Source organism: Marmota marmota, unplaced genomic scaffold (genome assembly GCF_001458135.2).
Source record: "Marmota marmota marmota unplaced genomic scaffold, marMar, whole genome shotgun sequence".
Lineage (NCBI taxonomy): Eukaryota > Metazoa > Chordata > Mammalia > Rodentia > Sciuridae > Marmota > Marmota marmota.
Window position 1 is genome coordinate 4,915,948 of NW_025999977.1, and position 14,541 is coordinate 4,930,488.

The 14,541-nt window shown below is 39.2% G+C and overlaps 1 long non-coding RNA gene across 3 annotated transcripts in view; it reads right to left on the reverse strand.

Moving 5' to 3' along the window:
* Window positions 1–3,792: 3,792 nt before the first annotated feature.
* The window catches only part of LOC125617150, a 33,653-nt gene continuing 22,904 nt past the window's right edge, over window positions 3,793–14,541 (reverse strand). For 2 of the 3 annotated variants that reach the window (XR_007348034.1, XR_007348033.1), the window contains exons 2-4: window positions 9,547–9,710; window positions 6,294–6,366; window positions 3,793–5,436 (exon numbers count right to left, since the gene is read on the reverse strand). This is a non-coding gene — a long non-coding RNA (uncharacterized LOC125617150). Of the gene's footprint in view, window positions 5,437–6,293; window positions 6,367–9,546; window positions 9,711–10,225; window positions 10,367–14,541 lie in introns of those variants that run through there. The other variant, XR_007348032.1, reaches the window with a different exon arrangement.

Sequence of the window (14,541 nt, forward strand, 5' to 3'; positions counted from 1 at the left end):
CAGACAGTTCCAGAAGAGGAAAAGAAACTTCCTGTTGAAAAGTAACATCCTGCTTTCCAACAATATTGTGCTATTCCCTTAGGCAGCACAAATTTTATGGTGTTGCATAAGGTGGTAGGAGATGTTTTTGATACCTGTAAATCTTCTGTGTAAGAATGTGCAAGACAAGTGGGAGTGTTTTGAAGAGTTGGATTATTATAATACTGAATTTGGGAGGCTGGCAATCAAATTCTTTTCCCCCTTTAAGAAGCTTGCTTGCAATGAGTCTGTACTGCCACCAGGGAACAGTCATGCCCTGGCATTGGTGTTAAAAGAGAGCAGTGTTAAAAGAATTTCTTGATTAGCTTGTTTTTGAAAAATAACCATCTATCACAACTGCCAAAGATAAGCACTAACCCATTCCTTATGGCCATATTTTTAAAACCAACATTCATTTTTTTTTTTTTGAGCAGACTTTGAGAGATTTAATAGAGTACATAAAGTTTTACAGAGGCTGCAGTTTTCTTCCGGAATGTTCAATAGAAATACAGGGCAGTTAGAAAGTAGAAAAATGAGAGAACTGTGTCTATTGCAGTATTTAAGCATTTGATTTGTAAACACTTTCATTTGTGAAATAAGGTTTTAAACCAGTGACTCATCTCTCAGAGCTTTAGTATTTGTTTTCAGAGGTAAAAATAATATCATGACATTTGCAATATTCCATGCTTTAAAATACTAAAGGCTGCATTTCAGGTTTGAAATGAGTCAAGGCAGGGCTAGGGAAACTGTGGAATATAGAATAAATATAAATATATAAATAGAGAATTTTACAAAGCTCAAGCATATCTTTTTTTTTTTTTTTGGTACTAGGAATTGAACCCAGGGGCTCTTAACCACTGAGTCATATCCCCAGTCCTTTTTTTATGTTTTATTTTGAGACAGGCTTCTGTTAAATTGCGTAAGGCCTTGCTAAATTGCTGAAGCTGGCTTTGAAATGGTGATCCTCCTGCCTCAGCCTCCCTAACCACTGGGATTAGAGGTTATTTAAAGCTTTAAGCATTTTTTGATTATCCACTAACTCATACATCTTAAAGGATTTTTGAAGTCTCCATTATTCTGAGACAAGCAAACTGTAATACAGAGAGGTGAAGCAAATACTCAGGCTCACCCAGGGTGTTAGTGGGACTCATGACCCCCTGCTCCTGCATGGCTTATCTTCCCACTCCTCTGTGGGAGGGAGGGTATGTGTGTATGTGTTTTCCCTTCAGATCTGAGGCAAGACTGAATCAAGGGAGGTGAGGAGGAGATGGAGATGAAGTAACAGGAAATCTTAACGGCTAATCTGCCACGTTAAATGATCGCTCCTGGCATATACTGTTCTCCTTAGGATTGGACTCAGGCCCAGTTTCTCTGGCCACTTCTCTCACAGCTCTCCTCCCACTCCAAAATATGAGTGCTCAGCTATATCAAGCTGCTGAGTTGTAACTTTGCCCCTCAGCCATCTGGAAGGGCTATTTTTATTCAAGTTGTAGCCACGTCTCTCTACTTCCAAGCATCAAATGGCTACTCAGAAGCTTGAGGAACTAGGCCACCCTTCTAATTAGGATGATGACTAAAACATTTCTGAACAGGTGGAACTGGAGAAATCCCTTGAATTTATATTTTGTGACACCTTGCTTGTTGAGAAGTCACTTAGCCATCTATCTGAACTATCTGGTCACCATTGAGAACAGAAAACATGCCCAAAACTAAAGATCCCTGTCACAGATGTCATAAAGTCCATCCACTAAAGACTTAGGTTTTCCCTCAAGGCCTCATGATTCCTAGTTTAGACACAGTTCTAACAGGTAGGGTGTTCGGTCTCTGGTTCTTTGGAAATTGAAAGCAGAATAATTAGAGGAAAGAAGGTAATTGGTAAAGGTAAGTATATGGAAAATAATTTTCTAATTGAAGTAGGACAAAAAAATATTGCATCTAATATGTAAACCAAAGTCAAAATATAATAGATGGGGACATTTCTTATACTATAGGAACACAATCCTGTACTAAACTACATTAGCTTCTGTAGATATTAAAAAAAAAAAAAAATATATATATATATATATATATATATATATATATATATAATTGGGGCTCTGATTTATTTAGGAAGATGGTCCATTATCTTAAGTAATATATCATGCCTGGTCAGTGTTTAAAAGTTCAGATTCTGGACCCAAAAACTTCCACTCATACCCTGGCCCAGATGCTTATTAGCTATGTGATGTTAGGCAAGTCACTTAATATCTCTGAGCCTTATTTTCTCATTTGCAATATAGAGATGATAATATTTATCTTGTAGAGTTGTTTTGGAGATTAAATAAGTCAATATATGTAAAATCTTTAGGACAGTGCTGTGTATGTAACATTATTTGGTACATTTTAAGAAAAGGGAGGAGGGCTGGGATTGTAGCTCAGTGGTGGTATGCTTGCCTTACTTGTATGAGGCACTGGGTTCAATCCTCAGCACCACATAAAAATAAGTAAATAAAATAAAGCTATTGTGTCCATCTACAACTAAAAATATTTTTCAAAAGGGAGAGATACATTTCCAGACAAAATTATTTTAAATGCCTGGAGAAAAACTGAAGGCATTTAAAGAAATAAAATTCATTTCCCTAGAATATTCTATGCATGGACTTTAGTTAATATTAATGGCCAGAGATTAGACTCACTATGTGTACACACACACACACACACACACACACACACTGGGAAAATATACATGGGGATTACATTTTTTAAATTATTTAAAAATAAATGATTTGCAGGCTGGGGTTGTGTGGCTCATTGGCAGAGTGCTTGCTTGTACATGTGAGGCACTGGGTTTGATCCTCAGCACCACATAAAAATAAATAAACAAAATAAAGATATTGTATCCATGTATAACTAAGAAAAATTTTTTAAAAAATATTTGAAGTAATATACAGTTAGCTCCCCATATCATAAAGTTTTGCACCTGGGGATTCAATCAACTATGGATCAAACATATTTGGAAAAAAATTGCTTTGTATTAAATATGTGTAGACTCTTTCACATCATTATTTTCTAAAGTATGGTAACGATTTACACCGTATTTACACTGCAATAGATATTATGAGTAACCCAGAAACATTTTTAAAGTATGCAAGAGGATGTGTGCAGGTTAGATGCGAATGCTACAACATTTTACATGAGGGACTTGAGCATCTGTGGATTCGGGCATCCTGGAACCAGTCTTCTATGGTCATCGAGGGACAAATGTCCTTAGAAGACTTTTTCCACAAACAGGTTTCTTTAAGTCACTTTTATAAAGATCCAGTTTTGACTAATATACAAACATCAGGAGAGAATCAGAGAATCTAAGTTAGGTAAAGGTCAAGAATGGTGCCAAAATTTCTATTTATTATTATTTCAATCCTCTTGAGCCTGTGAGGTAAGCAGGTAAGCAACATGTGTCATATCCTCATTTTGCAGAGAAAAAATAAGTCTCAGAGGTTGAATATGAGGCTCAAGTTTAAGCAGCTAATTCTATAAGAGACTTCTGTACTTGATTCTTGATTTTCTCATTGATAAAATGGTGAGAAAAAAGTCTGTTAGGATTCAACGACGCATCTAATATGTAAGTTTCTCTTCTTTCCCTCACTTTCCTCTTGAAAAACACATTTTATCTAAAATTACCTCATTACATGCCCACACTCCTGCAGTGTTTGTTTTTGTTTTTTACAAATACCAAAATATATATATATATATATAAAACTTTGTTTTGTTTATTTTTTTAATGTGGTACTGAGGATCAAATCCAGGGCTTCACACATGCAAGGCAAGTGCTCTACCACTGAGCCACAACCACAGATCCCAGTATTTGTTTTTAATCTGGGAGCTTTGCCTTAATTTGTTTGTAGCCAAGTAGAGTACTTGCTTTTCACAAAGAAAATTACTGTGGATATATTTTTAAATATATATGACTTAACTATTGCCTAAAAGCCAGAAAGATTCTATTTCTGGAAACTCATCTACCTGTAGTATAGCAGTCCCCTTCTAATCTGTAGAAGATATGTTCTAAGATCCCTCCCTGAATGCTATATTTTCCAAGCATTTTCCATAACTCTATACCCATTATAAAATTTAGTTTATAAGTTTGGCACAGTAAGAATTTAACAACAACAATAATAAAATAGAGCAAATATATAGCACGGTGTGCTATAATGAAAGGGCTTTCATCACACAGAGGCATTCAGTTTAAAACCTATGAATTGTTTGTTTCTGGAATTTTCCATTTAATATTTTCAGACCACCATTGACCCAGGTGACTAAAACCATGGAGAGTGAAATCTTGGATAAAGAGGCACTACTGTATTCCACATAGCAAGTTACTCAGAGATGGTCTTTTCTCTTTGAAGTCAGCTTGACTGCCATTAGACCACTAAATAAAGATAAATTTAAAAGTTTTCTTTGGAAAGTAGGGTATTTCATTCCCTGCTTGCTGACATAAAAAATACAACATTTTTGGTCCTATGTTAGTATTTTATGTAATCCTGATATACACACAAGCCTCTGGCCATGGTGAATTTCTTATTCTCCTTCACATATCCCAAGCCCAAACAGTTTCCTTGCCACTGCACAACCTGTTCCCTCTGCTTGGAATGCCCAGCTCCACTTTCTACCTAGCAAAGTGCCAGCTTAAATGTCACCTCCGCTATGAAGTCTTTCCTGACTCCTCTAAAATGATGAGTCAAGAATAATTTTGAAATATTGCTTATTCAAATATTTTATTTTATTATCCCATTTCTGAAAAGCTTCCCCAGGCTCCCTCTATCTAAATTTCTGTTTTTCTTAAGTTCCTTGGAAGACTTCCACATCTTTCTGACTCAGTGAAAATGAGCTGACTCAATAAAAAGGTGATGAGATTCTAGAAAGAGCTAGCTGGCTGACTGGCTGGCCGGCTGGCTGGCTGGCTAGTTGACTGAAACACCAGCCAGAGAGAATTTGGAATATATTAGCCTTTAGTGGCTTAGTTCTCCTGCTCCATTTAAAGGAGACTTTTAAAGAAGGAAAGCAAATGAGGAAGAAAACACTTCTGAATTCTCTTATGATATTGCTTCCTATGAATTTGCCTTTTCATGTTAGTAGCTGGAATAACGATGATGCTGAGGTCTGTAGTTCTTTGAAGGAGTGTCTGAAGTTGTTTATTTATGGGTAATAACCACCTGCGCTGCTGACCACATATTTCCAGCCCTCCTCGATCTGGGCACATGACAAGACTGTACATCTGTGGCCATCAGCAGGCTCATGTGCCAGTAGCCCTGCCAATGAGTTGTGAGCAAAAGTGACATGTGTCACTTCCAGGCTCTGACTATCTGTGCAATGCTCAGCAGAGCTCTCTTTCCCTTTTCTGTGGTAACCAGCCACTTCCAAGAGGATCCATCATCCTGGGCCCTGGAGTGAGAAGACAGGGAGTAGAACCCTATTAATTTTTGTTGGACCTGTAGCATAAAAGAAACAATAAACTTCTCTCCCAGCATATTATTGTGAAAAATGCTGAAATAAGTATATATATATGTGTGTGTGTATATATATATATATATATATATTTGAAAAACCTGCACAAGAAACATACACATACTGATCACCTGGATTTTGCAGTTGACATTTTGCTTCTGTCATTTCTCTATCCCTTTATGCTGTATCAGTCCTTCTTTCTCTCTTTCTCTTTCTCTCTACCTCTTTCCCTCTTTCTTTCTTTTTTCTTTTCTGATAAATTATCAAAACGCTTGGGGCTCAGTCATTGCAATAGCATGGTCTACAATATCTGGAGAATCTAGACCAGTTGCTCTTCTTTTTTGCTGAGGAACCTACAGTGGAACTAGACTCAAATGAAAAAGCAATTGTTTTAAGTTAGTGACAGGAAATCATTTCCTGTCAGGTACAGTTAAAAGTCATAGGATGGATTAGGAGAAGAATTAACCCATCTTTTTTCTCTGAAATTCTTAAAAATAAGATAAACTCAGAGTGAGCTAGTTTGGATGTGGCTCTATTTGGAGGTCAAGGGGTGGGTTAAACTGAGAAAGAAGAGGCAAAATTAGCAGGCATTGAAGGCCTGTTGTGTGCAGAGGTTTTATATATACTACCTCATTAGAGCCTCCAAACTCTCCTATAAAATGTATATGATTGCCATTACAAAAATGAGGACGGGAAGCTCAGAGAAGTTAAGCTGCCTGCCAGAGGTCACATAGTTTGTGTGAGCAGAAGAGACAGAATGGAAACCTAAATCAGTACAATTCAAACATACTTACCCTCCTCCTCCTGAACTCTGGGCTTCTGACAACCCCAGAGGCTGACATCTCCCATCCTCTGAGATGACCATTCCTGTGAAGGTGAAGGCCCAAGAGGTAACAATGACATTAGTGACATCCTCCCTCTTTGTTTGAAGCAAAATTTGAAATGTCAAAATTATTTTCTTTTTTAACTTTTTCTATAGAGCTTAACCTTTCCCAAGAGATTTTTTTTTTTTTTTTTTGAGATCAAGTCCTTAAAACAATGTTTGAATACACTCAAAGGGACACCACAAGGGAGTTTTTTAAAGTGATGGAGGTGTTCTGCACCCTGATAATGGTGGAGATTGCATGAACCTATACGTATGTTAAAACTCATAGAGTTGGGCTGGGGATGTGGCTCAAGCGGTAGCACGCTCGCCTGGCATGCGTGCGGCCCGGGTTCGATCCTCAGCACCACATACAAAGATGTTGTGTCCGCCGAAAACTAAAATAAATAAATAAATATTTAAAAAAAAAAAACTCATAGAGAGAGAGAGAGAGTGAGAGAGTTAATTTTACTGTATACATAAAAACACTAATGCACTAAGTGGCCCACAAGGCAAAAGCTCAAGCCATCAAGTCAGGCCAACTCCTAAAAGCATGAATGATTATCCCTAGAGGAGCAGATAGACTACTGAACAGACACACCAAGGTGTAGCTGCCAGTGTGGTTCCCTCCTCTTCCCCTTAGCTGGTTTGCTTTGAATATATGTATCTTGCTTTGGCTCTTAAGTAGTACTTTATTGGATCTGGAGTAATGGAGCTGGGAAGTAGAGACCATGATTCGGGAGGCAGAACCTAGAAAAAGCAGAGTCAGAGTAGTGCCTTGATCAACACTGGGTTAACTCAACTGGGCTAACCTCATTGGCCTGAGAACAGATATAAGAAATCAGAGTCTGTTGGAAAATGCAAGATTAAGAACTCACAGGAGGCTTGCCCAGAGATTAATCATAAGAATGAGGAGCCTGCATGTGAGTCCAGGTAGATCCAGGGAGCTAAGTCTAGATCCCCCAGACATCTAGGAGACTAGTGGACACCTGCTGCCTAAAATTTCTTATATTTTGATCCAGAACCAAATCCATGTTTCCCATGGTTTCTGCAAAACCTGTTGGATTAATTGTTCAAGGTTTTGTTCTGCCCAGTTTGCATTCAGGATGCTTTTCTGCGTTGCATAGAACCTGTGAATCTTTTTGGAGCTTATCTATCTTGGGAGGAAAATTGAGCAGACTTGAAGGCAGGGGTGGAAGCCACCTGCTAAAGACAATATGAGCATTTGGCATGGTGGGTGGGGAAAATGAGACAGAGCAGAGGGGAGGGGGCTGGGAATTAGCCCACTCTTGCTCTTGCCTGCATCTGGTGTCCCAGGAGCTGCTCTTGAGCAATGCCTCTGTAACGAGTTGGCGGCATGAACTTGTGCTTGTTCCTCCCTCAGGGAATGAGGGAAGACAGGCTTTAAAGCTGCTAAAATGCTTGGAGAACCTCCAAAGAGATGCTTGACACAAATGCAACATATTAATGAAAACAGCTTGGGCTTGGCTAAACAGTGACGATTCTAACAAAACAAGCATATGGGGATTGATGACAATTGTCCCAAAAAAGAAACAGCCCAGCCCTGTACTTTGCTTGATGCTTCTTTATAATCTTCCCGGAATTCACTGTCGTTTTATCAAACTTAGGCTGGTATCTATTTATTCTCAGGAGTGCCAAGAACAACTACCTCAAGGGATCTCTTAAGGGCATAAGAACATTCTTCAGTGAGTGCCATCTCCAGGAACAAATGTTCTTCACCATTTTTTTTTTCTTCAAATTACATGCTGTGCCTTCCTAGGGAAGGCATCTCACAGCCATCAGAATTATCTGGGGCGCTTGTTAAAATGTACATTCCCCTGAGCTCCACCTTTGTAGACCTGTCAAATCAAGTGAACTCTCAGAGAGTAGTAGGTCCAAAGCATCTGCGTTTTAATGAGCCACTTTAGGTGAGTCTTAACACATTAAAGTTTGGAAATCACTGCTACAGGGTTTATTCACTAAGTCCTTCAGAATGTGCACAGATTCATTCAACAAGCATTCTCCTACCAGGTACCCTGGGGGCAGAAGATGGTAATGGAAGTGTGATGATATGTAATCAAATTGCTTATGGCTAAATATCGATGATAAAATATGGTTTAGAAGGGGATATAAAATACATGAGAGTAGAGAGGAGGAGTCTGCTAGGAATAGGAGGCAGCTTCATAGATGATATTTGAGCTGTATCTTGAGGAATTAGTGGAATCTAATCAGGAGGATGAGCAAGAATGTGCATATCTCAGGCCTAGAGAAGTTCCTGTGGGGTGCTGGCATAGGAAGGTGTATGATTCGTTCTGGAGGAAGGGATTCTGTGGGGCTGGAGCCTAGGAAGTTGTGGGGGAGAAAAGAGGTGTGGGCTGAGGCCTCTGAAGAGCCTTGTATACATATTAAGCAACTTAGTTTTAGCTGTAGAGAAAGTAAAAGCTAGAGGAACTCTTTTAAGCATAAAATGACCCAGTGATATCTGGTTGTAAAGCAATCTTCCTGGTGGCTATGTGGAGGCAGGGAGATGAGTTCGAAGGCTTCTGAAGTGGTGGTGAAGGGTGGGGAGGTTAAATGGTGACAACCGCAGAGAGGCCTGTGAGAGGGTCAGCCCACTGAGAATACTGGAGAAAAGGAGGAGGCATGAAGACAGACCACAGATTGCTAGCTTAGGGTGCAGGGAAGAGGGCTGGAGGAACAACTGCCCAAGACTGGGAAGGATTCAGCAGTGGAAGTGGTAATTGTGGGGTCTTGATTTAACATCTGAGCAGCCATCTTAAATGTTAACCGCCACCTTGTAAGTGGCCACCTTATAAGTAGCCACCTTAAAAGTTTTGCTTTCCTGTACTTCCCCTTACCCAAGCTCCCCCCACCTCCATTAGTGACCTACCCCATGGTACCATAACCCTAGCCAATCCCAGAAGGACACCATCCCTTTGCTCTGGAAAGCCCCAGGGTGCCATCAACCTAAGCCAATCCATGCTATTCCCACCTGCCTAAACACAAGCACTGGAGCCTATCCCACAGCGCCACAGCTACAACTCCAAGCCCCTGCCCCACAAAAGCTCCACACCTAAACATCTTGGGACCTCTCTCTCCTTCAGAGAGATAGCCTTTATTTGTCAGCTCTGACAAATAAACTGTGTGTATCTCTGCCTGGTCTCCATCTTTCATTTTTTGCTTACCTGTCTCTTGTTCCTCGCTTTCCCTTCAGTAATGGCCAGTTAGAGCTGAGAACCTCATCCAGGGGAAGGCATTAACATCCATGTAACTCTTCCAGCTCAGAATATGAAAGCAGGCCTAATACTCGTGGACAAATCCTAGTGTCTGAGCTCAATAGCATGTTTTCCTGTGCCGGGAAATAGGTTTAAAGGTATCTGTTAAGTGCAGAAAATCACCCCATAGTATGTAGTTTGAGTCCATTTATGTTTTTACAAGCTAAGTGCAGAGAGAAAGAGAGAGGGGAGGAAGGTTGAAACTGGGTGAACTACGTCAGAAAGGCAGGGTTACTGTTAATAAGGAAGAACCCTTGACAATTTGCTCTGAATTCTTATGCATTTTTCAATTGTTTTTAACAATGAGGTTTCTGTTTTGTTTTGTGTTGTGGTACTGGGGATTGAATTCAAGGATGCTATGCCACTGAGATACATTTCCAGTCCTTTTTGTTTTTAATTTGGAGACAGGGTTGCTTAGGGCCTTGCTAAATTACTGAGACTGGCCTGGAACTTGCAATCCTACTGCCTCAGCCTCCTGAGTTACTGGGATTACACGCATGCACCACCACCCTTGGTATAACAAGGAGTTTTATTGTATTGATCCATGGCTTTTACAATTTTTTGAAGTAATTTTTAGAAAGATGCTTACATATCTTCTTGGCGACCACTAGGTGGTACTAGTGGCAGGATAGACTGGATGGCCTTCAAGCTTCCTCTTGGTCTGGGATACCTGCATCTGCGACCAACTTTAGACACCTACATGTGGGTTCAACTTGTAAATTTTACAGAGTGAAACACATGTCTTTGTCAATTATCATTAGCACATGTACTCAGAGCTTACGGGTCAAGGTCCTCATGACTTTCCTTTTCTTTCCCCTTAGATATGAAATGCAGGATTTTCTATTTAATTTGTATTCTTAAAAATTACAATTAAAAAAAATCTGCATCAATATAAATTTTCCCAGATTGGTTCACATATATCTAGGCTAACTCTCCATCTTAAAATGATTTTCCCAAGTCATATCTTCATCAGATGCACAAACATAATTGAACTTTTTACTGTGATGGCACTTTCACCTGAGCTTCCCCAATTCCAGGACTCAAGCCTTTTCTCAACAACTCACCCTTAATTCTCTTAAAGTGTTAAGTCTTCTATCACCTCAATTGACATGGGCAGGAGACAGAGGTGTCTTTCTGCACGCACCCTGCATAACGTAGATTTTGTGATTTCATTTCTGGATTTCCTCCTTTTAAGCAGAACTTATCTCCTCTTATGTCATTGATTGGACTGAGCTAGATATTGTGCTGTCCTTTGCTCCAAAACAAAGCTTCATTACAAAACTAAGCGCCTGAGAGTCCCAATGCTGGAGTTAGCTTAACTCTCTTTGGGATTATCCACAAGGCCAGCCTGGCACAAATAAAGCTACTCAGTCCCGTAGAGTGCAAAGCTGAGGGACGTCTGCGGTAGCTCTGACTTGGCAAAGGCATGCTGCTGGCCTTAATTCTCTCTGAACAGGCATGATTCTTCACCCTCTACTCCATCCCATCCTGTACCCCACACTGCCAGTCTGGGTCATTTGCTGAGTTAGTCCTTGGAACAAACCGCAGAAGAGATCAACCAATTTCTCATAGAGTTATAATTCATACTCTTTGCCTGGAGAGTTGAGACACTAGCAAATTCAATAGTCAGGAATATTCCATGAAAGGCATACTAGATATTAAATAGATATTAGCTACTATCCATCATTAATGTTAATGAAGACTACTGTGTATTTAAACTCTTCCTATTTATCAAGTCCCATGCTAAGTACTTTAGACATGCTATCTTATTTAATAAAATAACCATCCTGTAAAGTAGAATCATTGCTCCCATATCACAGATGCAAAGACAGAGACTTGGAAAGGTTGAGATGAACAGCTCAGATTTATCTATTTTAAAACTTGTCTTTTTAAGATAGTTTGATTCTCAGAGTTCATCTCTCTCCCTCTCCCTCCCCACCTCTTTCTCTCTCTCTCTCTCTCACACACACACACACACACACACACACACCAATCAACAGACTACTGGGGACCTTGCCTTTTTCTCCTCCTTACCCTTTTGTTCACAATCCTATTAAAAGGAGAGAGACAAGGTCAAAGCAAGAAAGTGCATGGAAAACTATCCATATGGCTTTGGACTGACATTCAGGTTTAGCCCTATGTTTCTTTAAATGAAAGAATTATGCTTTTTGTCTCCCTTCAGCACTTCCCATAATGTTTCACTCATAATAATTTTTTTAAGCACTGGGGATTGAATTCAGGAGTGCTTTATCACTGAGCCATATCCCCAGTCCTTTTTATTTTCACTTTTCAACTTAGGGTCTCCCTAAGTTGCTTAGGGCCTTGTTAAATTGCTGAGGCTGGACTATAAATTGCAATCCTCCTGTCTCAGCCTTCTGAGTCACTAGGATTATAAGCACGTGCCATCATACCTGGTTATTTACTCACTGCAATTTCTCAATACCATGTTGCTTCAGTGATTGGCTGGTTCTTTGTTCACTTTGGGGGTCAAGAAGATCATCGATCGTGTATGAGTCAAAGTTTGTATTTTTCTGTGGATCAAAATTATTTTTACTGTTTTCCCTAACCATGAATCCCTGAAAATTAAATGTAAATTAATCTCCAAATTATTTTATTTTATTAGATGAGTCTGCTTTTATTAAAGGAGTTAAATTTATGGTTTTAAGAAAAATTAACCAAGAGTGATTGGTCAAAAGTAGTAAACAAATCTGTTGCAGCTTCTCTTGCCTTGGAACTTTGAGCTAGAACTTGTTTTTATGATATAATTAGGCAGGGACTTTTGTGACTTAATTTAAAAGACAGATTTATAATCACCTTTTTTTTTTTCAAAACATTTTTTTTCCTCTGCTACCCCTGGATGAACCTGGCTTTGCTTCTCCAAATTCAATGATGTCAGGTCAGCAGGGAGTAAATTCGAGACTGTATAATTCCCATCAGCTATTAGTGAGGGAGATATTTTCATCCCTAAGGTCCAAGTTCAATTCTAAAGGGCATGTTTTCTTTTCTATGTATCTGGTTATCTCCTATTAACAGTAATGGGTGTTATGCATGAATGTGCAGAAGATTCTATACCCCTAAGATTTGCCCAAGCATGAATTTCATGAGGCCAAAGTAAACACGTTTTTGCTTCTTGGAATCATCCTCCTCTGTGTTAGGATAAACGACCTGAATAAGACTCTACATGATGAAATGCCAACACATGTTGCTTCTGCATTTGTCCATTGCTATTAAAAATGGGTTCCTTTCTTCTTTGTTCAATGCTTGGCCTGGAAAGTCACTGTAACCCTGAGAAGGAGGTAAAGAGACATTTCTGAACACATTTTTTTTTTCCTGCTCAGATGTTAAACAACTTGTGCCAGTAAAACACACCCTGTACCACTATTCTACTCTGTAAAGCTTGCATATAGCCCCAGCATGTCCTTGTCTGAATACACGCATCCTAGCCTACCTTCCGTTGATCAGTATCAGATGCTCTGATGACATCATGAAATGAAAAACAGGTGTGAAAAAAAGAGGCCTGAAATGTGAATAACAAGCTGTTCAAGACCAGACAGAGTGTTCTGGAGGATTGGCTCCACTTGCCTGAGAGGTGTGTACCAAGGCCAAATCAGCCAGACCAAGAGGCAGCCTTGTTTGTATAGTACTTAATAGGCCCCAGAGGGAAAAGACACAGCTGAATGAAACAACCTCGCCTAATTTTTTTCTTTGGTTCTTTACTTCATGTAACTCACGATTTAGAAAGGTCTTTAAAATGTGATGATCGTAGGAACACTATCTGCCAAGACTCTTAAAATGTATTTTAACAATGTTAGTCCTGTTGCAGAGATAGCTGTCAGTAGCAGCAATGACATTTTAGCATGTTTTTAAACACCATAATTTCTACATATGAAGGACTTTACTGGGGGTGGAGCTATAGTTCAATGATAAAGCACTTGCTTAGCCTGAGACCCCAGGTTTGATCCCGAGCACCATAAAAAAAGTGTGTGTGCGTGGATGTTTTACTGACATTTGTAAATTCTTCCCCAGAAAAAGCAGTGGGAAATAGTTTGATTAATGGTAATATGAAGACTCTTTCATTTCTTCTGAAATTATTTTTAAGGACATCAACAACTCCCATTTATTTGCTAATATTTACCTACAAAACACAAAAAGTCAATTTGTGGTTACCTCTTCAATAGTGTTGGCCTCAGTTCCTGGCTCGGGAAATAATAAAAAGCAGTTCAACTGGTTTTATCTTGTTTGAGAAACTAAAATTAAAGTCTCGGGAGTTATTTAACTTTAACCTAGAAACAGGAAAGAATGTGATCTATCAGAAATAGTCATAAAGACACAGAAACCAATCCACAAAACTACAACTATCTTATATTTGATAAAGGGGCTAAAAGCATGCAATGGAGGAAGGATAGCGTCTTCAACAAATGGTGCTGGGAAAACTGGAAATCCATATGCAACAAAATGAAACTGAACCCCTTTCTCTCGCCATGCACAAAAGTTAATTCAAAATGGATCAAGGAGCTTGATATCAAATCAGAGACACGCCGTCTGATAGAAGAAAAAGTTGGCTACGATCTACATACTGTGGGGTCGGGCTCCAAATTCCTCAATAGGACACCCATAGCACAAAAGTTAATAACTAGAATCAACAAATGGGACTTACTCAAACTAAAAAGTTTTTTCTCAGCAAAAGAAACAATAAGAGAGGTAAATAGGGAGCCTACACCCTGGGAACAAATCTTTACTCCTCACACTTCAGATAGAGCCCTAATATCCAGAGTATACAAAGAACTCAAAAAATTAGACAATAAGAGAACAAACAACCCAATCAACAAATGGGCCAAGGACCTGAACAGACACTTCTCAGAGGAGGACATACAGTCAATCAACAAGTACATGAAAAAATGCTCA